This window comes from Canis aureus, chromosome 18 (genome assembly GCF_053574225.1).
Source record: "Canis aureus isolate CA01 chromosome 18, VMU_Caureus_v.1.0, whole genome shotgun sequence".
Classification (NCBI taxonomy): domain Eukaryota; kingdom Metazoa; phylum Chordata; class Mammalia; order Carnivora; family Canidae; genus Canis; species Canis aureus.
The window spans coordinates 24,903,178-24,930,813 of NC_135628.1; the positions used below are offsets into that span (position 1 = coordinate 24,903,178).

Below are 27,636 nucleotides of genomic sequence, written 5' to 3' on the forward strand. Positions count from 1 at the left end.
GAGTCTGAGAAGGAGGCATCGTTTGCTCTTCAGAGAGAGGAGGTCAATGCTAAATAGAATGACAAGCAAAAAGGAGATGCTACTTGAATCAGGGTAAACTGGAATAAGACTTTTCAGGCAGAAAGACTATGATAAAATCACAGAGATGACAAAAATCGAAGAAACTAATGGAACAGAAATGTTTTGACAATGCAGCGTTTTACAACTTTTTTCCAGTTAGAAACTTTAAGAATTTGCTTTTGCCTCAGTTACTTTTTGAATCCAACATGCCTTAGTGTGAATTAGCTTATCATATGTAATCTCTTTTCTTTGTTGATTTAGCTGATGTAGAGGATAGAGAGACTGCATGCCATGAAGGTGGAGAGGAGGATGCAAAGAACAGCGATTGTGACCCCCAGGGTAGCGAACAGAGTAGCATGAATGGGGCTCCTCAGTGCCAGGATTAGTTGACTGTTTGCTTGATGGAGGCCAGGATGGAAAAAGGACATCAACACAAGGTTTTGGGGCAGAGGGCCTAGAAATAAATTGTGCTAGAGCCCCTCTTCATACCTGTAATCAAAAGGAGACAAAATTTACAGTCAGTGTGAGTTGGAATGGCAGTGCCATAGATGATAGGATTTTTTTTTTTTAAGTTTCAGAAAAAAGGGAAATAATAAGCTTGCAGTGTGTCATTGCTGGAGAAAAACAGAGCAGATAAATTGGGAGGCTGGAGAAGAGGGTTACTAATTCTCAGAGAGTTGAGATGAGAAGGCCTCTGATAGGGGACATTTGAACAAAGACCTGAAGACAGTGAAGGGCTGAGGCCTATGGCTGTCCAAACAGGAGCATTTGGGCACAGGTATGTACAAATGTGTGTGAGGAACAGCAAAGAGGTGTGAGTGGCTGGAAGCAAGTAGACAAGGCAAAAAGAGGTGGATTTTGGATGTAAGGCTAAGAAGCTTGAACTTTCTACTGATGAGAAATAAGCAAGACCTACATATGTTAGAGTATCCAAAATGAGAGATTTGGTGTGAAGTTAATTTTATTGAACCTTGATGTGGCTGTAAGAAGTTACATCTGTCTTCCATATTCATTTGACCTACGGAGCTTAGAGTATGAACATGACTCTGGCAGCGACTCAGGACAGAGGGAAATGGTCTCTCACATGTACACTAATGGTGGGAACATAAAATCCTAGTTTTACAGAGAAGCAGTGTTTCAGTGTGTTCCAGAAGCCCTGATTCTGTGACCCAGTAACTCCATGACTAGAGGTGCAGCTTGTAGCACATAATCACAGATGCATGTGAAGATTCAGGTAGAAGGAATCTGTTGTGTTTTTTTTTTTTTTAACAATAAGAAATTAGAAATAATCACTAAGTCCTTGTAGTAGAGAAGTAATAAAATTGATGAGTGATATGGAATGTTTAAACAGCTTATGAAATGATATCTTAAAGAATCAATAGAGTAAAATGTTCAGTGGAAAAAAGTTTGTACAGTTAGCGTATATTCATTTCATGATAAAAATCATTTTAATTGTTCTTCTTACTATTGTAGTGTGTGCAATGAAAAAACTGTGGTCATACGTGAATGTATGAAGAAAGTGAAAAATCACCCATCATCTCAGCAACAGAGATAAACCACTGTTACCTTTCTTGTATTTGTTGCCAGATGTTACCCTTTTAATATGTAAATACTACATTATTATATATCAATATGCAGATTTGATAAAAGTGAGAACATTTTATCTGCACTCTTTTATTTTGAGGTGATTATATATTCATATGCGGTTGTAAGAAATAATACAGAGAGCTCAGGTTTTCTTTTTTGCCTATTTTGCCTAACAGTAACATTTTGCAAAACTATAGAACAATTTTACAAGCAGAGTATTGACACTGATACAGAAAATTTCCATCAGTACAAGGATCCCTCTTGTTGCTTTTTAATAGCTACACTGGCTTTATTCCTGCCCCTATGCCTTCCTGACAGTATATAATCTTTTGAGAGTAGCTCTTTTCACTTGCCATAATTCTGTGGAGATTCATTCAGGTTGTTGTACATCAACAGTTCATTACATTTTATTGCTGAATAGTATTCTATCATATGAATATATGACAGTATGTTTACCACTCACCCCGTGAAGGACATCTGGGCTGTTTTCAGTTTTGAACTATTATGACTTAAACTACATCTGCAAACATTCATATACAGGATTTTGTGTGAACCGAAGTCTTCATTCCTCTGGGATAAATGCCCCCAAGTACAATTGCTGGGTTGATAGGTAGTTGCATGCTTAGGGTTCTTTGTGTGTGTGCGTGCATGCATGTGTGTATGTTAAGGTTTTATTTATTTGAAATAGAAAGGGAGAAGCAGGCTCCCTGCTGCACGGGGAGCCAGATAGGGGGCTCTATCACAGGACCCTGGGATCATGACCGGAGCTGAAGGCAGATGCTTAACTGACTGAGCCACCCAGGTACCCCACATGTTTAGTTTTTTTTAGAAACTACTGAAAATTTTGCAGACTGGCTATACCATTTTACATTCTTGCTAGTAATATGTAAGTGATTCAGCTTCTCTCCATCTTTGTCAGCATTTGGTATCATCACTTTTTTATTTTAGCCATTCTAATAGGCATAAAGTGAAATCTCACTTTTTTGCATTTCTGTAATGGCTAATGATATTGAACATCTTTGCTTGCTTATTTGCCACCTGAATGTCATCTTTGGTGAAATTTCTCTTCATGTCTTTTGCCCTTTTTGTAATCAAATTGTTGGTTTACTATTGAGTGGTTTTTTTTTTTAAGTGTTCTTTACATATTGTAGATGCCAGTCCTTTGTTGGATATGTGGTTGGCAAATATTTTTTCCAAACTGTAGTTTGTCCTTTTATTTTCTTATCAAAGTCTTTCACAGAGCAAAAGTTTTTAATTTGGGGAAAATCCCTTTATTAATTTTTTAATGGATCATGTCTTTGGGATATGTTTAAGAACTCTTTGTCTAGTACTAGATCCCAAGTTTTCTCTTGTCTTTTTTTTTCCTTGACAGTTTTAAAATTTTGTGTTTTAAATTTGAATCTATGATTTATCTTGTGTAAGGTGTAAGACATAGGTCAAAGGGTCTTTTTTGTTGTTATTTCTGTTATTGTTGTTTGGGTTTTTTTGGCTTATGAATGTCCAGTTGCCCCAGCACCTCTGTTGAAGAGACCATCTTTCTTTCATTGAAGTGCTTTTGTACCTTTGTCGAAAATAAATTGGGCATATTTGTGTGGGTATCTTTCTAGGTTCTCTTTTACTCTCCATTAGACAGATTCTGTTAGTATACACCAGTATCGATTACTGTAGCTATATATAATCCATTTTTTATAGATTTTATTTTTATGTCAGTAATATAGATCTGGATCATCAGTTTTATTAGCTATATATACTATATAGTTTGTTTAATTCTGGGTTGTATATTTAGGTTTTTAATTTTTTTCCTATTATAAATAACAGAAGAACCTAAAGATAAATTCTTATGCTTGTATTCTTTTGCCTTTTTACAATTATTTTCTCATAATAAATTACTAAAAATGGAAGAGCTAGGTTGGTAGATAGGTGTAAACAGTGTTAAAGTTTTGTTTTTCACATTTAGGACTTTAAGTCATCTGGAATTTGTTTTTGTATATGGTGTCAGGTAGAAATCAAATTTTATGTTTTCCTTATGCTAAGCCAGTTATTACCCCCAGGAACATTCACTGCTAACTCCCCCAGGAACATGATGCTAACTCCACCATACATGAAATTCATGTATATTGTTTCAATTACCAAAGCTTTATAACACGGCTTTTTCTAGGGTAGGAATAAGGCAAATCTCTTCTTACCTATCTTGTCCTCCTCAGAGTTTAATTTTGTCAGATTCTGTGAAATCTCCTATAGGAATCTTTTAAAGTGTATTGCATATAGATTATTAGATAAATTTGACACTTTGGAAATAAGTGTTTTCATCCATGAACCTAGGATATCCTTTTATTTTTTCAAATTTTCAGTACTGCTGTGAAAATTTCTCCATAAGGGCCTTATACATTTTGTTTGTATTTCTAGTCGCCTTGTGATGACAGTTACTATTGTAAATGAACTATTTTTCTATTCTCTCTCTCTTTTAGTTATCTTCTGTGATGGTTTCTCAAGTCTTTATCTTTCATGACCCCTTTTGTTTTAATAGGTTTACTTTTTAGAGAAGTTTTGGATTCACAGAAAAATTGAGCAGAGAGTACACAGAGTTCCCATATACCCTTTGCCCTGATCTGTGCATGGCCTCTCCTACTATCAACATCTCAGAGTGGCACATTTATTACAATCAGTGAACTTATACAGACACACCACTATTGCTCAAAGTCTATAGTTTATATTAGGATTCACTCTGTATTTTATGTTTTATGGGTATTGTGATACATTAGAATATCATACAAAATAGTTTCACTACCCTAAGAATCCTTTGTGCTTCATCTATTTATTTTTTTCTTCCAACCTCGGCAACACTCATCTTTTTTTACTGCTTTTGTAGTCTTGCCTTTGCCAGAAAGTCATTTAGTTTTATTCATACAGTAGGTAGCCTCTTTAGATTGGCATCTTTTGCTTAATAATATGCAGTTAAGGTTCCTTCATGACTTTTCATGGCTTGAAAGCTCATTCTTTTTAGCAGTCTGTAATATTCCATTTTCTAAGTGTTCCACAACTTATTTACCCATTCATCTACTGATGGACATCTTGGTTGCTTCCCAGTTTGGGCAATTATGGAATAAAGCTGCCATAAACATCACTGTGCAGCTTTTGTATAGATGTAAATTTTCACCTCTTATGTGTAAATATCAAGGAGCACACTTACTGGATAGTATGGCAAGAGTATGGTTCATTTTATAGAAAACCACCAAACTGCCTGCCAAAGTGGCTATACCATTCTGCATTCCCACCAGGAATGCATGAGAATTGCTGTTGCCTCCTATCTTTGTCAACATTGGTTGTTGTAAGTGTTCTGGATTTTAGCCACGCTAATGGTTGTGTAGTGGTAGCTCATTGTTGTTTTAATTTGCTTCCCCCCCCCCCCCCATGACCTAAGATGTGGAGCATCCATCTTTCCATATGCTTATTTGCCATCTGTATATCTTTGGTGAAGTGTCTATTAAGGTCTTTGGATTGATTGTTTTCTTATTTTTGAGTTTTAAGAGTTCTTCATATATTTTGGGGAACAGTTCTTTTTCAGATATTTTTTTGCAAATATTTTCTCCCTGTCTGTGGCTTCTCTACACATTGTCTTTTGAAGAGCAGGTGCTTTTAATTTCAGTGAAGTCAAGCTTATTTTTCTTTCATGGAATCATGTCATTGGTGTTGTATCTAAAAAGTCATGCCAAACTCAAGCTCATTGAAGTTTTCTCCTATGTCATATTTTAGGAATTGTATATTTTTGCATTTTATATTTAGACCTCTGATCCATTTTGAGTTAATTTTTGTTAAAGGTCAGGACTATGTCTAGGTTTATTTATTTATCTATTTTTGTATGTAGCTGTCTGGTTGTTCCTGCATCATTCATTGAAAAGATTATTTTTTTATCTATTATATGTCCTTTGCTCCCTTGTCAAAAATCAGTGACTGTATTTGTGTGGGTCTATTCTGGGCTCTCCTGTTCTAGTCCATTGATCTATTTGTCTATTATTTCGATAATGCCCCACTGTCTTGATTACTCGAGTTTATGGTAAGTGTTGTCATCATATAGCATCAGTCCTTCCAACTTTGTCCTTCTGCTTTAATATGGTGTTGACTATTCTGGGTCTTTTCCCTCTCTGTAAACTTTAGAATCAGTTTGTTGATATCTGCATCTATTGTCTTTTATAATTAATAATCTTTGCTATGTGAGAACCCTTGCTCTTGTGTCTAGCAAAAGTGTTGAACCCAAATGAGTTCTACTACCTTGTTTTAAAATGATCTTGGATTTCCTGTATGGGCAAGTATAACATTTATCAATAATGACTAGTTTGTCTCTGTCTCACCAATCCAAATAACTCCTTTTTATCTCATACTATTTCATTAGCCAGTGTCTTCTAATATAGCATTGACAAATGTCACTGATAGTTGGCATTCTTATTTTGTCCTTGACTTTAACTAAATATGGTATTTTTTGGTTAGAAAAGTAACATGAATCGACAAGGCTGTAATAGAGAAAAACAAAGATATTTCTCTCCTGTACCCCCCAAAAATTTGGTAAGCAGTCTAGGGACGGAAATGAGCAAAAAGTTGTATATTAAACTATTCAAAAAATCCAAATATGAAAAGTACTAGAGATACTTACCTGTTTCCCTCCATACTCTCACTGCTTGACTTGACATTGAGAGTAGATGAAAAATGACTGGCAAGGTACGAGAGGTATCATAGATATTATGTTCCTTCTTGCCTTTTTTGGATTCTAATTTAGCACCTGCTGTATGCCAGGTACAGTGTAAAGTGTGAAGATATAATAGCAAAGATAAATAGGGCCCCTGCTGTTTTTAAATTACAACATGTTTCATAAATGGAAAACATTAATGAGTCACTAGCTGTTTGAAAAGAAAAACTTATTACTGATTACTGTGTAGTTAGGAGGTGATAAAATGCAAAGACATTAAGCATAGCTTTAATTAAATAGAGTTCCAGCTGCAGAATGGTACTTTCTGTGTATGCTTGATGTGGTTTTGTAAAACTATTTTGAAGGGTTTTTTTAAGGAAGAAAAAAAAGAAGTTGGTATATATCTAATAAAAAGTATGAAAATGATAGTACATCTGGGGCTTGACAGAAGGAATTGATTACCTTAATATCTTATGTCTTGCAGTAAAACTGTTAATTAGGGCTCAGGTGGTCATGCCAGATTTATGTCTCATTGCTAAGGGTTATTAAAACAAGAATTAGTATAAAGCAAAAGTTTTTTATTTCAGCTCACCGTGCAAACAGAAATAAAAGTAACTGCCAATCGATAGATGATATAAATGATTCAAGGCTGTAGCTTAGTAAAAAATCCATTTTGTTGTAATTTTCTAAAAGGCCATTAGGATGTGCCTTTAAACAGTTTTCTCCTCCAGATGCTAACCTTAGTGAACGTGAATAGCATTTTAAGGCTTCTTTAAGAGATTTACAAAAATTAGCACAGATATCCTTACACTTTCTTTTTGTTCGATTGCTTATTCTGCTGCTAATGTTAGCTAATTAGAGTCTTGGGAGATATGTTTTTTCCCTTTTCCAGGAATCCACAGCCAAAGCACTTTTAGCTCTCATTATCTTTAGATTATATGAAATTTGTGCCGTGGTGGGCTTCTATTTCTGGAAAGCCAGAAATACCATATTGGTAAATCTCTTTGGCAGTTGTTCTATTTTACTCTGTCTGCTTGGTCCATAGCTAGTTAAGTGCTTTAAAACTAAATATCTAAAAAATTAAAGTTTGGGAAAGAAAGGGGTTCTAGGCTCTGTTTATGCCATTGTCACTGTGACCTTAGGAAAGTGATTTCAGTTTGTCTCATGAGGGGATTGGTATGGAATCTGAAAACCTTAGAGATGCCTTTCAGCTCTAATATTTAATCATAGCAATAAATATTTGTATAAATTACCTTTATTATCTTTGATGGAATCACAACCTTGGGAATATTTTATTCAGGCCTCTTTTAGGTGCAAGTGCTAAAAAAAAAAAAGAAAAGAAAAGAAAAGAAAAAAAGCACAAAGGGAATTTATTGGCTCAAAGAATCTATGAAGTTAATCTCATCAGAAAGGAAAAACCTCTGTTTTGGAAGTCCCAACAGTGGTCTTGGTGGGGACCTTATTGGAAGAATGACATGCCCGCCTCTGGAGCAGTAGGAGCATGACAGGGGTAGTTCCAAAGTCAGGTCAACCCCACACAAGACACATGGGCTAATGCCAGGATAGATGTGGCCCCTCAAAGGAAACCAGCAAGAGAGGGAACCTTGGTAAGCAGGCACAACATACACTCACCACAGAAGGAATTGTTTGTGTCGTGTCTCCATCTCAAGATTTAAAGAAAAATGTTATGCCTGAGATCACTTAGGCTAGAAAGCCTGCAGCCAGATTGCAAACCCATGTTTTTCAACGCCCAGTCTCCAATTTTTACTACACTGTGCTCCCTCCCTTGTTAATAATTTTCTGGATTATAAGAATAAAGATGTGGTTTGTGAAAAGAAAATCCCATCTTCCACTTTTGTTCTTGGAATGGAAAAGACCAGAGTTAAAGCTCATACATTTTTCAAGTAGCAGCATTTTTTTTTTCTCTTCCCAGGAATTGAGGTTAAAGTGTTATTTGTGTACCAAGATACTTTATTATTTCTTGGGGATATTAAATATATATAATATAAATATATATATATAATATAAAAGAGTATAATATAGCTTCACTCTGTTGTGATTAATTTTAGCTTCTTAGAAACATTATTTTTAATGTTTTACTCTTACTTAATAGAAGGGATGAGAAGGAAGCCACTGTTTTACATTGAAATTAAATGGTCTTTCCTAGCCTTCTGGATCCTCATGTTTGTTTTCTCATCTTTGGATCCTATATTCAAGGTTAATTAGGCATTTGAATGGGGGTATGATTTCAGCAACCTGGTAACTACTGTTTGCCATGCAATGAACTCTGTGCAGGTAACATATTCAAGCAGGCAACCCCTGGATCCAGTAGTCATGGTGGACCCATCAGACAGGTTGAGAGTCTTGTGTCACCCCAGTAGTCTGGTTCAATTGCCAGCTTTGAAGATCTACTGTTAGTAACAATCATTGGTCATCAGCAATACTTATTAGGAAATTTAAGCAGTTTTAAGCCCCCTTCTTAAGAATATGCATGTAAGATTGGGGGAAATGAAATGTTGACAGGAAGCTCTGATGTGAGATTTGAGATCTGACACAATTGAGAAAACATTCTCCTTCAGGGCAGAAGGAGACAAGATATTCATGTTGCTTTGTCGTGAGAAGTGAAGTAGATTGATTATTTTTAGCAATAGAGAAGGCTTTTCCTTTTACATGTTTAGAAGAAAAAAATAACCATTAAACCTATGGAATTGTTCTGACTTATATGGTCCTCTAAATTTTTACTTTTTATTTTTTTTTATTTTTTTTTATTTTTTTTTTTTTTAATTTTTATTTATTTATGATAGTTACAGAGAGAGAGACAGAGGCAGAGACACAGGCAGAGGGAGAAGCAGGCTCCATGCACCGGGAGCCCGATGTGGGATTCGATCCCGGGTCTCCAGGATCGCGCCCTGGGCCAAAGGCAGGCGCCAAACCGCTGCGCCACCCAGGGATCCCTTTTTACTTTTTATTTCTAGTTGACAGCTTTCTCCTTTTAGTGGAGAACCGTGTTTGACTTGACCCTTTCCCTTTGGTAAACACATAACTCATATATAGGAGAATGCACAATAAAATGGAATTTTAGAGTTGATGTTAATAATACAGTTAAGGGCCAGCTAAGACAACCTCACAGGCTAATATAGTTACCGCTTTGGCAAGTTCTTCAACCTTTCCAGCTTTCTGTGATATTTTATATTGAAAATTTAAAACTATGATGATCTTCTCCTAGATGTTCTTTTTTCCACCTAGTCTCTGAGCACTCTAATAATGAGTGTTTGAGCTAGGAAGATTATAGTGGCAGAAGGCTGTTGGCTAGATTTTAAGTAATTAAGATACTATGCTTAATTTATCGTGATACTTTCAACCACTTAAGTTTTCTTAAGTCTTCCTTAGCCTGCCATCTAAGGATGTACCTTGTTCTCTCAGAATTGATATTTCCACATGGTTTGTTTTTTGTCCTTTTCTTCTTTGCCACTTCTTGGATGCTGTGCCAGCCAGCGGCCATCGCTCCCATTCGTGGTCCACACAGTCCTACACTGACTTTCTTGTAGCCCCACTGATTGTCAACCAAGAGGAAAGAAGTACAATGTGTCTTTTTAAAAAAAATGGCATAAAACCACAGTAAGAGTCTTAATATAGTAATTATCGATCCAATGTCAAGGTCAAGGATCTTTGAAAATGTGAAATTCTTGCAATCAAGAAAATAATAAGCGTTGGTAAAACCCAGAACCAATTGAAAATGCATGCAGCAGATGCTTTGTAAATTTTTCTAACTCTCCCACTGGGATACAAAGAAAATTGCCTTTAAAAAAAAAAATCCCGTGACACCGTCTTTTGTAATTAGAGCTATTAAGTCGAAATGATAAATAACCATTAATGACATACTATAAAAGAAAATAGCCCTTTGCCCTGATTTCTCCTTGAACAGCAAGAGATCTGAGAGTACAGAAGTTGGGTTCCTTTAACCCTAAGAATTGTTTAGAATTGAGAAAAGCAAGCAAGCTGATTTTCTTTTTTTATCCTTCCACACGATCGTGTCCATTAAGATAGTAAATGAAACTGATTTGCCTAGGAGGTGAATAATTATAACTACCCCGAGTGTGCTCCAGAATGCAGGGGTTTTGTTTTCAAAACAGAGTGCTGCGGGGCACTTCAGTGGCGGTATGTAATGCTTGTAAGGCCCAGTAGACAATGGTAATTATCACTTTAAATGGGCGCTTGTCCCTGTCTTAGGGAACCAAACACAGGGAAGGAGAACTGAGTACTGATGGTCCCTGACCCTAGGAATATGAGGGCTCACAGACCAGGCTCTTGTCCTGTGTGGTCCAGGACAACGATTTTATGTCATTCAGATTTTTACCTGTTAGTGCCTAGGTTTTACAAATGTTGCCAAGCTTCCCTGAGATTTGGAGCAGAGAGGTGAGTGGAAGGCAGGAGAGAGGCTTTAAAGGAAGAAAATCAAGTTTTCTATTTGAGTGCTGAAAAGCAGCTTCTAGCATTGTAGCTCCTGGGAGCATTATTTTCTGTGAGGGAGCTAGATGAGTATAATGAGTGTATCCTGTGCATAAATTCAATATTAGTTCTACACCCAAGGTCAAATGAAAGTTAATGACCATTTGCACACCAGAGATCTGAAACCCACATTTTACTTCTTTCTCATAATGACAAAAAAGGAGAGCAATTTATATTTAAATTGATTTAAATTTCAAAGCATAAACACAGAGGTCTCCCTGGTACTCTTTCTTTGTCAGTGAAACTTCCTGGCAGGTCTCGACTTTCATAAAAAAAAAAAAAAAAAAAAAAATCAAGCCCCATCCCCTTCCAGTTCCCTAGTGTGGACAGTTATTTTTGTTTTCTGTGGAACTACCCTGTTCCACCCTGCTGGGTTGGTGACACCAAATCAGAAGCCAGCAATGCAGTCAGGGCCACTTTCTTTAATGATTTAGGTTTTGCATTTGTTGAGCTAATTAGCTGATTGAGGCAACTAATGGGTGTCTTTAATCCACTGTTGACTGAGCAGCCTCTCCCTGAAGCCTGCCAGCTCCTTTGTTCTTGGTCTTCTGGGGAGTGGGAGCTGCTTCCCAGATGAACATATGATATATGCCACCCAGTGTCCAGAGGCCAGCCTGAGAGCCTGGTATACTAATTACCCACTGTCCTCAAAGGCTGGGCATCCACTGAAAAGTCCTGTGGCTGACAATTTTTTTATGTATGAATAAAGGTTTGCATTTGGGGAGTGCCTGGATGAAGACAGAGAAGAGGATTGATCTATAATCTCCTTTCAGAATTGGTAATTCTATGATTGCTCCTTTATACACCCCTTAGGTACAAAATGAAAGCGATGTAGATATTTTAAATATTAGAATATTTGAGGAAATATTTTTAAAAGATTAGATAATTAAATGGAAAGCTATATTAAAATCATCTCTCTTATGAACTGAAATATTCCTTAAAAAGGATTCTTGCAGGGATTCCCTGGGTGGTTCGGCGGTTTGCTCCTGCCTTCGGCCCAGGGCATGATCCTGGGGTCCTGGGATTGAGTCCCGCGTTGGGCACCCTACATGGAGTCTGCTTCTCCCTCTGCCTGTGTCTCTGCCTCTCTCTCTCTCTCTCTCTCTCATGAATAAATAATCTTAAAAAAAAAAAGAATTCTTGCCATATGCTATTGTTATAAAGTTACCAAGTTGTACACCCTGGTAATCACACCCTCCTACCAAATTCCAGCAATCCTGGGCATGTCCTTAGGAAATTTGACTCCCATGCTGCCCTGAGTTCAGTCACTCTGGTAAGTCAACTGGCTGCCCTCAACCTCAGTTTCCATTTCTCATAAAAGGAAGTGATCAGGCAAGGTTGATGACTACCGTGCCATACTAAGCCTGTGGATCAAGGCCTAAGTACCCAGTTCTAGGCAGCTTTACATCTCTTTAATTACACATTGATGCCTGTGCAGTAAGAATATGGGCATGGTAACTTTTGATAAATTAATTTCCTTTATAAACTTCTGTGACTCATTGTCTTTTTCCTCAGTGAAGATCTGTGGAAGGCCCTTTCCTGCCCCCGGCCTCGTCTTCAGAGAACATTTTCTAACTCTCATTTGTATTGACAAGTAAGAGCTATCAAGGGAAATCTTTGTCTTGGCCACATGACCCAGCTATTGTCCAGAATTCGTCACATTAAAAGTCTGATTGTGTAAACAGCCATAAAAACGGAGCTGTTCTCAGTAAAACTGCAATGACATGAACACAGTGTGTGTGAGTATAAGTAAATAATGTTCTGTAGTGCAGAACACAAAGCAAGCAATTTGATTTAGCTGAATTCTTCCAGAATGAGTGATGCTGTTGCAATAAAAGTGAAATTTGCTTCGTGTACTATTCTTTCCATTTATGTAACACACACATAAATACTGAACATTTGATAATTTCTAAATCAGACTTTTTCTTTATAAGCGGTCAAACTGTAGTTCTAGCTATTTGCTTTTTTTCAGATAGGTTATAAAAATACTGCATTTTAATGTTGCATACAGTGATTGAGATCTGTTTTTGGATTGAGGTGGGCAATAGAAATTTTGGCTCCAGAGTCAATAAGGTCGTGTGTTATACAACTTCATACATTTTTACAAAGTGTTTTTGTTTGGAGATGAGGAAACAAGGATGGATAGATACTTTAAAAAGTAATCCTAGGTTTCTTACTGAATGGTTACATCAAAATTCCCCTGTGACTAGAGAATTTTATTTTTCTAAAGCAGTGGTTCTCAAGATTCATTTGCATAGTAGTAATTTGCAGTGCTCCTGCCTCCCTCCCCCCGCCCCGCCCCCACTCCAGTTAAGCTTGGATGGAGGCCTTGATATCTGAATTTTTAACCAGCCTTCACCCCTAAGTGATTTAGGTGCCACGCTTTGACAGACACATTCCAAGGTCTGTGTGATATGCAGTCTCAGGGAGTGAGCTGATGTGTCATGAAGGCTGTTGGTCTAATGAACCAAGTATGGTAGGGACAATCAAAATGTTGTTTATACTTTGGCTACTAACTCATTTATTGGACAACTGCCTAACTCCTAGCTTTTCCGTGTTCCTTTACCCGACTAGAGATTTTGTCATGGGAATGATAACAGAATTATAACATTCTCATGGTATTGGCAGTAAAAGCTTTATAAATGAAGTGAATTATTATCAAGGTTTTATTTGTTGGGCAAGACTCAGGAGTAAGAGAACATTCTCTCTCTCTCTCTTTTTTAAGGTTTTATTTATTCATGAGAGACACAGAGAGAGAGGCAGAGACACAGGCAGAGGGAGAAGCAGGCTCCATGCAGGGAGAACTCAATCCTGGGACTCCAGGATCGCACCCTGGGGCCCAAGGCAGATACTCAACTGCTAAGCCACCTAGGTGTTCCCCCCTCACCCCCAGAACATTCTCACTGAGGTTTTCCACACTAAACTTACCAGGAAACCATTTGAAGGGGGAGTGGTTGGCACTATTTAAAGGGGAAGTGAATTTAACCCTGGCTCCCAACAAGTGCCCCTGACCCAAAGCTGCATCCTCGGAAAAGGATGGGAAAGCCAATCCTTATGAACTGTGGTCTGATCCCAAGTCAATAGAATGAACAGGCTTGTCTGGTTCACCCCTTTGCTAAAAAGTGGCTAGCTTTTCTCTATTGAAAATATAAACATTTAATAAAAACAAAGCATAAAAAAACACAAAGCGTTCACCTACTAAAATCAGTGAAGAAGTTTACATGTTATCATGTCATTGTTTTCTGGTAGAAAAATAACTGTGAGAAATGTGAGGTTACTTTGGATCCATCCTGAGGAACAGATGGTAGAGAGCCAAGCATGACAGATACAATCTCCATCTCAGGTTTATATGTTCTTATTCATTTTGATTTTTCATTTTGTTTTTACATGTTTAAAAGGCCCATTTCTGTCATAGTTCCAAAGGTGGAGCTAAGTGCGGGTGATTTTCCTCTGTCTGAAGCGGAGAGTATACAGTAAACACAAATTTGTCACGTATTAGCAATAAAACCAACTTCCCCACCCTTCAGATGTGGGTCTTTAAAGGAGTTTGGAGATTGTCAATAGGCCCTGGCCGAGAGCCTCTCTTGCTGCCCGAGAAGGCGTAGGGGGCATTGTCTTGGCCGCCTGTGGTGTGCCTACCTTGTCTGGTCAGGGAAGGGGCTTATTCCATCACGGGGCTTCACGGTGTTAGAGCTGCACACCTGGGCTGCAGGCTCTGACAGCAGGTGCCTTGGACCCTCGGCCACTTAGACGCACCCCCAAAACTAACTACGGCCCCAGAATTCACACCTCACATTTGTACCTAAGTCCAAGTAACTGAAGTTGTTTTCTTTTGCTGGTAACATTAGGCCTACACGAATTAACTAATTTCAGGGTTAGTCTTCTCACCAAATGGACGGTTTCATCAAAAGATCACATTTATATATATGGGTGGCTCAGGCCCCTCCAAGGAAATTTTCATGGGACCTGTTGTAGTGCAGTTTTTTTATTAGCTTGCTATTCCAAGAAGAAAGATAAATAAAACAACTGACAATTTTATCAATTTTATATGAAAATTCAAAATACATATACTTGTTTGAGAGGAAATATGAGTCAGTGCCTTTGGCATGGATGTGAAAAATAGTTTGGGTTGACAAGCAATGCTGTATCAAAACCTTTTTTTCCCTGCATGTGTTTTGGCTTGGTTTTGTTACCTTATCTGGTAATAATCATACAAGGTTATTTTGTTTTATGAGCCATTAAAGCACTTACATCGACACTTAAAAGTGGTAACGAACAGATTCTCAGAATTACTCTCTACACTGAAATGTAGGTGGGAAGTGCTATGTTCTTGTGACGACTACACTGGGTCCTCTGCAAGCTGCTACCTACTGCCAGAGAGCCACATTTTAGCTGTTTTAGATTTGAACTCTTTTTTATGATAAACTGTCCATTCAGGCTATTGCTCCTGCCTGGGCTGAGTATAAAATACCCCTTTGGGATTCCTCAGTCCCTGGTGTGGAAGAGTCACTGGAACCTCACCATGCCCTTGGGCATCTCTAGTCTCTGCAGAGGTCCCCATGTCGGTCATTGATGCCCCTGTGATATTTGCAGTGATAGTCAGGGGCACATCCCTGCTGGGTTAGGGTCTCTGGGCCTTTCGGGCTGTCTTGCCCTGTATTGCCTCCTGCTGAAGCTATAAACCCCACTGCTTCCCTGTCATGTGCTCCATCCAGCCAATGGCCCTGAATAAGGTAGGCTGCACTGCAGGCCTCTGTCCCTAGGACATATAGAAGCTTGTGAGTCCTTGCAGATTTCCCATCCTGGGAAAGAGGAACAACTCAAGAATACTAAGCTCTGGACCTCATCTGCCCCTTGCCCGCCTTAGCTTTACTGTGCTCACTGCTGAATCCACTGTGAGCATGCTGACCCCCACCTGGGCTGGGAGTTAGACTGTGACACAGTCTCTTCTGTGTGCTGTCTCAATCTGTGTGTTAAACTGCATTCCTGTCTTTGGTGTTGCCTCAACCATGTACCTGACCTCATCTTCTCAGAGCCCAAGCCCACTCAGGAAAGGTGAGGCCCATAGGTCTTACGTTTTCTCTCTGATGCCTCTTTAAGAGCCTGCCCCCCAAACTTGACAGTCCACTTGCAGTATCTTGGAGACAGCCTTGAGTTTTTCTAGCCCATTACATCCTGACTGGTTCTTGAGGGGGACAAACCTGTGGCTTTGCTAGTCCAGGAAAAAGGGATTTGAGGTTTGAAACTTACAGAGTTGGTTCTTGATGTGCAAAGGAAGGTGACATCTCTCTATAAATTTTGCCGTTTCAAGGTAAAATTCTAACTTGATGTCAGAATACAAATTGTAATGACTTTCTTTCTATGTTCCTTATCCACTCTACCCCAGTAGTGGCTGGGCCTAATTAGGAGAAAGGCCCCATCCATGGCTAAAAATGGAAAAGGGAAAAAGCATGTTAACCATGTTTAGAGTAAAAGGTAGCTACCCTCAATCAAGCATTTCATGTCTACTCTTTCTTCCACATACTCATCCTGTGGGTAGTGTTGGTTATCATCCCTCTTTTTCAAGAAATGCAGTTGAGGTTTGGTAAAGTGGTAAAACTTGACAAAGGTCATATGCTAGAAGGACTGTAGGGATGATGCCATAATTTTTTCCCAAATGTGTAATAAATGATAAAAGGAAGTTTCTTTAAATTCTAGCAGGGTAGATTAGATGAGGGTTAAGGAAAATTCACATCTTTTCCTGGCCACCTCTTGAGCTGCCCACCCTCCATTGATTGCACTGTTTGGTATCTTTGCTTGTATTTGCAAACACAAGGACTCTTACAGAATTGGTAGTGGTTCTTCTGTATGTTTTAGAATTTCCTTGTTACGTCATTGGGAAGATTTAGCAGTAGCATTACTGACAATTCAGGAGCAAGAAAAGCTTATGGACATCATATGTGTGGCAGAAAGCTATAATGATATTTTTAAAAAGCAGATAACTGGTCTACTATAAAACCTTAGTTAAGCATCAATGTAGGTATAACCTGTTGTGCTTTCTTTTTTACAGTCCTAGAGGTGGATTTGTGTAGCTGTGAAAAGCAAATCAAGGGACTCCAGATCACTTCTAGCTCAGCTACTTGCTATAACTTAGTGGCTTCCAGAGGCTTATTTTCTTATTCTGCAAAATGGGGCTTGTTTAGGTCAGAGGTGGGGAGGAGAGTTAAATGAGATGCTGTAAAGCATGTAGCTCTACGTTGGCACATAGTTAGACTCAGAAATTATTTTTATTTCTTAAGATAATTTTTTTTTTATTTTCTAATTTTTATTTAAATTCTAGTTAGTTAACATACAGTGCAGTATTGGTTTCAGGAGTAGAATTCAGTGATTCCTCACATACATATGACACCCAGTGCTTATTATAACAAGAGCCCTCCTTAATACCCATCACCCTTCTCTCCCATCCCCCACCCACCTCCTTCATCAACCTCAGTTTGTTCTCTATCCTTAAGAGTCTATTATGGTTTCTCTCTCTCTCTCTCTTTTTTTCCCCTTTCCCATATGAAAAGATACTGAATATCACTCATCATTAGGGAAATACAAATCAAAACCACGATGAGATACCACCTCATACCTGTCAAGAATGGCTAAAATAACACAAGAAACAACAGGTATTGATGAGGATGCAGAGAAAGGGAAATCCTCTTGCATTGTTGGTGGGAATGCAAACTCATTCAGTCATCAGAAAAACAGTATGAAGATTCCTCAAAAAGTTAAAAATGAACTACCCTGAGATTCACCAGTTGCACTACTAGGTAAAATAATACAGATCCAGAGGATACAAAAATACAGATCTGAAGGGGCACATGCACCCCAATATTTATAGCAGCATTATAAACAATAGCCAGACTATGGAAAGAGCCCAGATGTTCATCAACAGATGAAAGGATAAAGAAGATGTGTGTATATATACAATGAAATATTACTCAGCCATCAAGAAGAATGAAGTCTTGCCATTTGCAATGATGTGGATAGAACTAGAGTGTATTATACTAAATGAAATAAATCAGAGAAAGAAATACCATATTATTTCACTCAGATGTGGAATTTAAGAAAACAGATGAGATAAATCTTAAAATTTTAATTCCTGAGAGAGCTATAGAGTAGAGAAATGCACTAGGGACTTTTTATTTTATTTTATTATTTTTTTGGGTGGAGGGAGAGGGAGAGAGAGAATTTTTAAGCTGGCTGTATGCCGGCATGGAGCCAGAGTTGAGGCTCTATCTCAAAGCCCTAAGATCATGACCTGAAATGAAATCAAGAGTCAGATGCTTAACTGACTGAACCACCCAGGCACCCCTGTACTAGGGTCTTTTTAAATGAATGAACATCTGGGAGTGTCTAAGAGCCATTGCCGCTCATATCTTTATCATGTGATTATAGCAGATTGGCCCAAACTGTCCTGCCACCAGAAATATCCTCAAGGCATTTCAAAACCGAAAGCTTTTCTCTCTCTCAACATAAATGCTGAAGAAAAATCATAGCTAAGGTTAACTTGATTATTTTTTAAGTTAAAGTTTTATTTTAGTTTGATCCTGTACAAGCCATCTTTGTGTTAAGAGGAAACTTGTATTTTTCTGGTATGTTTCCTCGAAGAGCAACTGAAAGGTTCTTAGGCTCAAGTGCTGATGACTCTGGCCAATGGAGCAAATATTTATGATCTAATGAAAGGATTTGATACTTTGTTCTTTTAGCATTATCAATTTTCTCTGTTGAATAACTTTTCCATTGACTGGACATCTATTAAATGTTACTCAAAAGAAAATGCTGTGAAAACCTATTACAAAGTAGAGGAAAGGAAATTTGAAGGGTCTTGGCTCTAAGACAAAAGCTTTAAGAATTGAAGGGGAATCCTCTCTGCCTGAGGGCAGGATAAATCATGCAGTCAGCAAGGAGCAGGGAAACAGTCCAGAGCTTGAGCTGCCATCAGCCAAGTGTGCAGAGTGTGGAGCATCTGATGGGGGGGGGGGGGGGGGGGGGCGGGGAATGGCAGCTTTTCAGCTACCTCTGATTTTAGCCTCCTCGCTATAGATTTATTATTTTGTCTGAGTGCTGTGAATTTCTAGGACATCAGTGCACATATATTCAGATATTAGTAAAACCAGTGCCTTTCTTTCTTCCTTTTTTAAAAAGATTTTATTTATTTATTTGACAGAGAGAGCACAAGCTGGGGGAGCAGCAGAGGGAGAGGGAGGAGCAGGCTCTCTGTTGAGCAGGGAGCCCAATGCAGGGCTCGATCCCAGAACCCTGAGATCATAACCCAAGCTGAAGGCAGATGCTCAAACAACTGAGCCACCCTGGTGCCCCAAAGCAGTACCTTTCTTTTGTGCAGCAAACATTTATTATTTTCTCTATATAGAATGCAGAGTTTAGGAAGCATGGTAACAGTTGAAGAGGTATGTAGGAACACTCAACAATGAGTAAGTCGTTGACCCTGATTTTTACAGGCTGAACTCCTCGTAGGAAATTCAAATCAGTTCTTGCTGAGACTGTATACAGTAAACTTCTTGTTTCCTTTGTTTTCATTCTCACTCCTGTTCAATTCGTTTTGGACAATTTAAGTCTTCATGGTGCATTGAAGCAGGTAAAGAGTCAGACCTGGGTACTTAAGCATCTCCCCCACTGACTTCCTGTGTGATCCTTGGCTAGTTAGCATCTCTTTGCCTCAGTTATCTCATCTGTGACATGAGAATAATCATAAAAGTGCTTGGAATCTGATCAAGGAGACCAACCATACATCTGCCCTAACACATCCTTGGGATCACCTAAATAGGATCTGATTTAACTCTGATTTCTATATGAAATGAATCAATTAACTGTTAAGTGGTAAATGGATCCTGCTTTGGTCAAGGAGGCTGGTTGTATCTACTGGAAATGTATTAATGTTCCTTGCTGGGTTTGAATATGGTTAATAAGTGTACTTTGTCAGTGCACATACACACACTGCTGAAGTCCCACCAAGGCAGCCCCATCAGCCTGTGGAATTACTAGCTTTTGGCTGGCAATGAGTGGTCATTCTGAAACCAAGTCATGCATGGGCTGTTGCTGGATTTGGGCAACACGGTTTTATCCATGTCCACAAGTGACCTCTTTCCTCAGCAAGAGTGCTGGAAAAATTACATGTGTGGAAAATTAAAAATTAAGCATGTCAGTTAAATTGCCAAATGACATGATTCAAAAGAAGCCAAATCCTAAATTCCAAAAAGAAGAATTTATTAATAAACGATTAAAAATGTTTTGTTACATAAAAAATTAAATAAACATTCTTTAAAGTTCTTTTATTCATAGAAACTAAATTTCTCACTAGCCCTCCTAAAAATGTACTGAATAAGTATTTAACAAATGTTAAAAAAAAAAGTATTTAACAAATGTTGGCATAAAGAGGTATTAAATTATTAGCCTACCCACACTGACCACATACCTCAGGCCAGCCTTGCCAGTACCTCCATCAGAGGGATATGGAAAGATTCTCTGGGACAGCCCACATGGAGAACCTGTGTCTGAAACATCGTAACTCGAGGGTTGTATATATTTAGCATAATGGTGGTGGTAGTGTCTTTGCTCACATCACCTTACTTGCTACTAAAAGCCCTCCAGCTCCTCAGCCTAACATAGAAACCCAAGTAACTTTTGTGGCCCTGTTTTCTAGTATTTCTAGTATTCCCCAACACTCACTGGGATGACTCACTGGTCCCATGTTAAATCCCTTGCTTTTCTCCACCTTACCTCTGTTTATACACTCTCTGCCTTGACTTCCCATCTTTTCCTTCATCCACCAATCAGAATCTACCTTTTCCTTGAGGCTCCTTCATAATCTTACCTGCTCCCCCAAACTGGATGTGACATTGAGTGTTTGTATTTACCTTACAATTTTTACTTTCTTCAGTTCAATAGACAATTACTTAGCAGCACTATGTGGTAGAAATAATAGGAAAACATACTCTCTCCCCTCGAGGAACTCAGGGTGTAGATGAGTAAAGAAGGAGGTTTATGTTGCTAGCTATAAAACGCCAAGATACAAAATGTAAATGTACAGAAAAAGAGCTTTGTTAGGCCAAGAGGAAGGACTTTTCATTTAATCTAGGGCCTTGGGTGGCAGGTAGTGATCATACTTGCCTTTTGGAAGTGGAACTGTATGGAAGAGAGAATGAATGGGAGGAGAAGCTGGCTGGGAGGCTGTGGCAGGGCCCAGAGGAGAGGTGGTGTGGTCGTGAACTCTGGCTGTGGCAGATAGGAAGGAGGATGAAGACATTTCACAGGTGGAAGTGACAGGGTATAGTGAGAGGCTGACATGAGGGTAGAGGGGAAGGAAGAACATGAAGACACCTGGAGATGACAAGCTAAAATTCTGCAGGAGGAGGAAGAGGCTTGTGAAATCTGGTGGACATGATGCTGGTGATTTCAGACCTTTGTGTCCTCACACCCTGGGGACAGAGGCCATGCCACTGCACTGTGATAGCAACTTGTCCGTAGCAGGTACATGATAGTCTGTGAAATGAAAATGTTCAGAGTGTAACTGGAGACATGGTCTGGGACTCAGAGAAGAGGGCAGAGATGGAGACACAGATTTGGGAATAACCTGCATAAGCATGAAAATTAAAACCATAGGAACAGATAAGATCCCCGAGGAAAGAGACAGAGAGAAAAGAGAGCCTGCGGGAAACTTGCATTTTTAGAGGGTTTGAGGATGATAAGGACCCAGAACACAGAGTTCTAAAACAACAATCTCAAGTTCAGCTCAGAGGCTAAACCAATTGGGACTGAGTAAAGGCAGCTGGGACAGAGATGTAGTAGGCATTGGTCAGCTTTCAAAGAGAAGTTCAAATGGCACTCTGGATGGGCCAGATTATAATATGGCATATCTTGATGGCATATCTTGAATACTGAGCAACAGTTTTCAAATTTTAACACTAAAAAAAATACAGTGCTGAAGTGAAGGCTGTAAATGCTTTTTCCCTTACTTTTTAAAGAATAGAAAAGATTTGAGCATTTTGAAGCATTTGTGATTATATATTGGTAACCAAAAATAAATAGACTCGATCAGCATTTCTCAGTGCAAGCTTGTTTGCGTGCCACCTCAGAGAGAATGTACTGCTTGCTGAATGTGGATGGAGCCTTGTTGAGGGGCCTCCTAAAATAAATATTATGGCTTTTCTCCAGGAATGGTACAAAAAAATAGATGGTTATTTAGATAATGAGGAATGGCGCTCTGCCTCCTGTGGCCTGGAAACACCTCAGTGTTTTCCTAACATGTTAAAGTCCACAGCCCACTGAACACAAAAAACACCCTGACCTAGTACATATCTCATCCACATGGGTGAAAAATACTCAATGTTACTAGTGGGGATGCATTCTGATGTTTAAATTTTATGCTCTTTCTTTTATATTATGTTCTGTTTCATTAGAAAAGACATACTGGGGGCACCTGGGTGGCTCAGTTGGTTAAGCATCTGCCTTTGGCTGGAGTCATGATCCCAAGGTCCTGGGATTGAGTCCCAGGTCGGGCTCCCTGCTCGCGGGGAGCCTGCTTCTCCCTCTCCCTCTGCCTGCCCCTCTCTCCTACTCATACTTTCTCTCTCTCTCTATCAAATAAATAAATAAAACCTTGAAAAGAAAAGAAATACTGGTCAAGACCCACATGAATGGACTTGTTGGTGTGTATTTTGACCCATACTGTACCGTTCCATCCTTGATAGACTTGAACCACCACAGGTACAGGGGAGGGCTAGTGCAGGTCACTTAACCTCTATTCTTTAACCTATAAAGTGGGTATGACTTTATCTGTCCATATCTTCAGGTTGCGTGAACATCAGAAGAGACACTTGATGGAAATTTTCTCCCTATAAAAATGCTAGAGGCTAGGTTATATTCATTTTAATTTTTTGCCAAGTATTCAGTGAACTCTTTTTCTTGACTGTATTTGCTGGTTTCTCACATGGAGACTTGAAATGCTTAATTTTTATCTGTAGTAAAATTTTTAGTTGGTTTGTAAATTAAAAAAAGAGTTTGGTTTGTAAAGAACACTTTAAAGTATCGTTACCTAGTGTGTTATGATCATTCTGTTTAATATTCTGTGAGTGCGGCTCTTTCTTACCTTTGCAAAATTGACCAGAAATTAAATAAGCATTGTTTTGAAAGGATGTCAGGCTTCTTTGTGTTTAAGTAATAATATTAGTAGAGTTATTAAGAAAATTTTCTTAGCAATCATCCTAGTCAGTCATGAGAGAAAATCTGTTCTGAAGATAACAAGAAAGTGATGTTAAGGCAAGCCCTAAAATCTCGGAGGCTGTCTGTGGTAGTTCATCTTGAATGGCTCTTGGCTAACTTACAAATAGATTCATTTAAACTAAGTACTCTTAGGTGAATTCATGCTAATTAGTCCACAGATACACTTAGTTCTCATGTGGACTCTCATGTTTGTTGCTCAAAATATATGCTTTAGATCTTGTGCTTGTGACTTTTGTTGTGTAAGTTCTTTTCAAAAGCCTTTTCTTGGTTTTAAACTCTGTATTGGGAGATAAGGAGATGGTTTGTGTTGGCAGAGAGGGAGGCTCTGAGCCTCCCTTGGTCCCAAAAGCTGTCATTCCTGTGTACGTGATCCACTGGAGGGAAATGTCCCAGAATCAATATTTGTGTAGGAAATTTTCCCCCCAACCTACGCTTACTCTGATCAGATAAAAGAAAATTCAGCTAAAATAATCTAAATAACTGCTTCCTCCTCCTTCTATCACATGAGCTACACCACTAGGAGGCATGAAGAGGGAAATTGTCTTTTTATGTATTCCTTGACATTAATCTTCATAATCAGGGGGTCACCAGAACACTCCTTTTTAGGTGACTGTGTATTTCATACATGAGGCTTCCCAGGGTGATCGTAAATCCTCAGAAGTCCCACATAAGGACGTTTTTGTTCCCAAGAAGTATATGTGAACTACTGGCTAAAATGTATTCTTGGAATCATACTTTTTCAGTGTTTCCAAGAAAATAATGTTATTTATGTATTGGAGGAGACCACACTCTTTTTCTTGCCGTCAGGGTGCTGCAGTTAAGAGTCTCCCAGAACCTTGAGAGTCTCCATTGTGCAGACTGAGATGGATTGCTAAGTTACCTTTGCCACATCCCTGAACTTGCTTTTGTTTGTAGTTCTTGCTCTGTGAATCAAACTTTAATGCTAGGCAACTAATGTCGAGGTCTTCAAAGATGTCATGAGAAATGTAGTATTGTTGGTTGGAGGTAAGCTAGAAATACAGAACTGAATGTTTATCCCAAGTACGCTTTTATGCGAATCCCGACCTCCTTTGTTTCTATTTATGTGAACTAAGAATTATGCCTAAATCTTAAAAAATAGTGTTAGCTCTCAATTCTGAAATCGTTATTCATTCTTGCATATCTTATGTTGTAGTATAATGTGAAATAATAAGTACCTACATGCCAGAATGTTGTTTTAAAAACAAAAACATGGACAGGATGGTTTCTGTTCAAACAGTCCTGCCTTTGCATCCTCACTCCTTCACAATTTCTAGGACTTAACCGTTGGGGTTGTCTTCTGGCCTCAGAGTATCCCTTATCAGAGCCTTGGGCCTCTGGGCCTTTTCACTCAGGACTTGGACTGTCATCACACCCTCCTGCACAATGGGTGTTGGTTTGCCTGGCTGATTGACATGGGAGAGTCTTTGTAACCATGGTTTTGAGCAAATATAAAGGCATCACAAATGGCCGGCTCAACTATTCTGGTTCCTATAAACTTTCCTCTTTGGGATAGCGTCTCTCTCCATCTTGATTGCTTATAGACCAAAATGCCAAAAGCACACTTAAAGAAGATATCCAAAAGCTTTCTCTGCACTTTTGACATTTTCAGGGACAAGAGAGATGCTGAGTTTACTTGATCTTTCTACTTTCCAGAAATGTAAGACCCTCTAGTTGTTCATTATTCTTTCAGATGCTCTGGTTGAGCTTAACTAGATAATTGGGAAAGGATTTAAGCTTCCCAATTCTACAGACTAACCTATGTGGCAGAGGGATTCCAGCTACCTTCTTGAGGTGCTTGGCAGTGTTGGTGCTCTATCGTCTGGTTTAAGCTGTACTAAAACTGCTTATTGGTATAACTTTGCTCCCACCTTCTGACTAAAACACCTTACCCCTATCACCCCATCTTAGCTCTCCTTTCCCCAAATTTTTTCCACTTTTCTGAACCAAGGCAAAGGGACATTTCTACGACACATCAATTCCGCACATGCTAGGCACCTGGGAGGCAGGATCTTAACCTCTCAAATGTGCATTTCTCCCACCACCAAGAAAGGTAAGGAAGATAAACAAGTGCCAGGAATGGGCGAGGCCGAGCAGTAACATAGAGGCACAGAAGACAGGTTGAGGCCCAGGAGGAGAGGACTGGGAAATGCCTTCCCTGATGGTGCCAGCCAGAAGCTATCCTTCCCTCCACGCGGCCCTGAGGACACAGCACCCTGTGGCGTGCAGGGGTCTGATGGCCACTTCTAGATTGTCCCTTCTCGTCAGAATCACATCTTAGATAGCTTGATTTTCTTTTTCAGCACTTGACCCATTGCCTTGCCCACAGTGTTCTATCAATGTTTTCTGATCAAAACTCTGATTGAACTTTCCACTTGTTCAGGATCATTCCCGTTATAGGAAAACTGCAGAACCCTCTCAGTGTATATTCTCTTCTGAGAGAGAAGCACAGGACCACCCCTGGCTGGTGGTGCTGCCTTCTGTGGTCCCCCAGTAGGAAACCTGTGTCTTTTTTGCACTTGCCTATTGTAAGTCACTTTGTCTCCAGACTCTGTAACAATCTCAGTCCAGCTCCGCTCCGGCTTACTCAAACAGATATTCCTGAGCTACAGATTCTAAATGGAAGCTAGTTACTACCTCCCCCACTCACCTGATTAGACCTTATTACTACTGACTAGTCAGGGAAGGAGGGTCACTGACTCTGTCCCCTGACTTTGGCAGAATGACTGTCACCTAGGGGCCATTGGGGTTCCTTTCCTGGAGGAACACCTGCCTGTTCTCTAGGGACTAGACCTTATTTTCCTTCTGTGCTGCAGTAGAGCATGTTCTTGGTTTTAAGCAAACATCTGTGAGAGACAGCCGCCTCCCCCCAAAAAGAGGCCCCAAGTAAAATACAACCCGGAAAGGTTATGGACAATGAATTCTTTCTGCTGGAGATCACTTTCTACAACTAAATCTGAGTTTTTCTGTTTTTTTTGTGTGTTATTTTTATTTTTATTTTTTTTTTGTGATGAAAGGGTTGCCCTTTGGTAAGGAAAGAGATATTTAGTCATAGAGTTAGACATCATGGAAATCCAAACCAGATTTTTTAAAAGCATGGTCCTCTCAAAAGAGAAATAGTAATGACAGTGACATTAATGATGACAGCAACAATATGGCAGATTATTAAAGGAAATTAATTAACTTGAATAAATGCTGTGAATGTCTTCCCTTCAAAAATAAAAACAAAAACATGAATTTAGTTGGGAGAATATTCCAAAATTTAATTTTCTTCATTTTCATCTAAACTAAAACTGTAAAGAGCAAAATTCAAATTAAAGCATCAAGTGCTAAGACAGGGTTCACACACGTGTGGGTGCACTTGTCCCACATGAGTGGCCCTCCAGAATTGCTCCCTATTATAGGTTAGGGAAAGATTTATTTCAGTTAGTGAAGTAGAGTTCACTTCACCAGCAATGCATTTTTTCAAAAAAGTTTCCATGCCTAGCATGGAGCATAATTCAGGGCTTACGCTCACAACTCTGAGCTCAAGAGTCGGATGCTTACCTGACTGAGCCACCCAGGCACCCCCAGCCAGTACATCTCTAAGTGGAATTTACAGTTATGCTGTATTTTTCTCTTAGCATTCTTGACTCTAGTTTTTCAGAGAGCATATGAGTGTTTTTTTCTCTTCTTAAGTTTCCTCATAATCGGGCAACCATAGCAACAGGGGACCCCCTTTAAACAAACATAAATGGAACTTTTTGCTGAAAATAGAAGAAAAGCTTCTATCCACTTCTGCTGTTCCTGTCTTGCCTTTAGATGCTCAATGATAGGAGTTAGCCAAGTTATTGGTGGAGTTTAATAGAAGAATTTCCCTCCCCTCTTTTTTCATAAAGAGTTATGAAAGAAGTAGTTTCTGTAAATAGATGTAGTCAAGTTGTGCCATTTGGGGCACTCGGGGAGCAACTAACTGTTCATCTAGGTGGTTTCTACAGAGCTTATGCTGTGTGCACAGCATTTTATATGCACTCTCTGCCTGGTAAGCCCTGCACAGTAGGCATGGGAGGCATACAAAAGCCAAAGGTACATGAAATGATACTTTGAAAAAGTACATAGCAGAGAGCACAGTATTTGAAAGTCCACAAAATAATGTGAACTTGAACCCAGGGCATGAGCTCATGGTCAGCAAGATAGGTAATGTTTTTGCCTTGCTTTGGATAGAGAGGGCAAAAGAAAAAATGGCATGGCAGATACAAGGAATAGCTTATTCTACATTGGAGCCATCCTTGATTGCTTCTTATTCTCATCTTCTCCAACTACCCAACCGTATTCAGTGCACTGGCAAGTGGTGTCCTATTTATTCATTTATTTATTTATTTATTTATTTATTTATTTATTCATTCATTCATTCATTCATTCATTCATTCATTCGAGAGAAGGAGAGAGGCAGAAGCAGGCTCCATGCAGGGAGCCTGATGTGGGACTTGATCCCGGGACCGTGAGATCACGCCTTGAGCCAAACGCAGATGCTC

General features: G+C 39.1%; 1 protein-coding gene across 1 annotated transcript in view; it reads left to right on the forward strand.

The window, feature by feature from the left end:
• RAPGEF5 (Rap guanine nucleotide exchange factor 5) overlaps window positions 1-27,636 on the forward strand; it is a 229,071-nt gene that overhangs the window by 86,089 nt on the left and 115,346 nt on the right. The gene's annotated exons all lie outside the window — the stretch shown is intronic.